Source organism: Corythoichthys intestinalis, chromosome 3, assembly GCF_030265065.1.
Source record: "Corythoichthys intestinalis isolate RoL2023-P3 chromosome 3, ASM3026506v1, whole genome shotgun sequence".
Classification (NCBI taxonomy): Eukaryota; Metazoa; Chordata; class Actinopteri; order Syngnathiformes; family Syngnathidae; genus Corythoichthys; species Corythoichthys intestinalis.
Window position 1 is genome coordinate 25816341 of NC_080397.1, and position 821 is coordinate 25817161.

An 821-nucleotide genomic window follows, 5' to 3' on the forward strand; every position below is an offset into this window, starting at 1 on the left:
AGTTTAATGTTATGCTACCTCTGATGCAGGTCAAATTTTCAGTAGCAAAATTAGTGGTGTGTTCCCCACCTCCACAACATTGATGTCTTTTTACATTACTTACAGTGGCTGACGCTGGCCAAAAAAAAAAAACTATATATGCTGTATATACTATATATATAATATCCCTCCTTTTCAAAGGAGGCAGAGGAGGCAGTTTGACATTATTCTGTCGGGGCTCTGTGTGTGGGTGGGGGGGGGGGGTGGCGGGGGGTTCAAGTCATCAGCCAATCAAACATGCGTTTGTGGGGGGGGGTATACCGGCACGTTCAGCAAGTGAAAGGGGGTAAATGTAAGTCTGAACATAATGAAAATAATTCTCTTAATAATAGGGGTCAAATCTAAATTACCTACTTAACTGAACTCACTTAATGCAAATAAGGTTGCTTAAAAGTTGGTGGGGACAATTTGAGCATCCTGAAAAGTTGGTAGTGTTATGTCCCTACTGTCCCCATGCAAACCTACGCCCTTGGCATCCCGTCCCATATTGGGGGGAATCCAGATTGTACGAAGACTCAATGCAAGTAACCAAGCTCAAATATGAAAGTTTCTTCCAGAGCTTTCATTTTATTTAGGAAATTCAATTATTTTTTTAATTTAATTTTTATATATGTTCAAAATTATTTAATTTTCTGATATATTTTAAAATGTATTTAATAACATTTCCTATAATGAACTCATTGTCCTGTTAGTTTCTATTTTCCACCGTGCCTTGCAATCGACGGATTCCTTTTTTTATCTGAACACGTGACCACGCGTCAACATCTAAAAGCGCGCGTGGT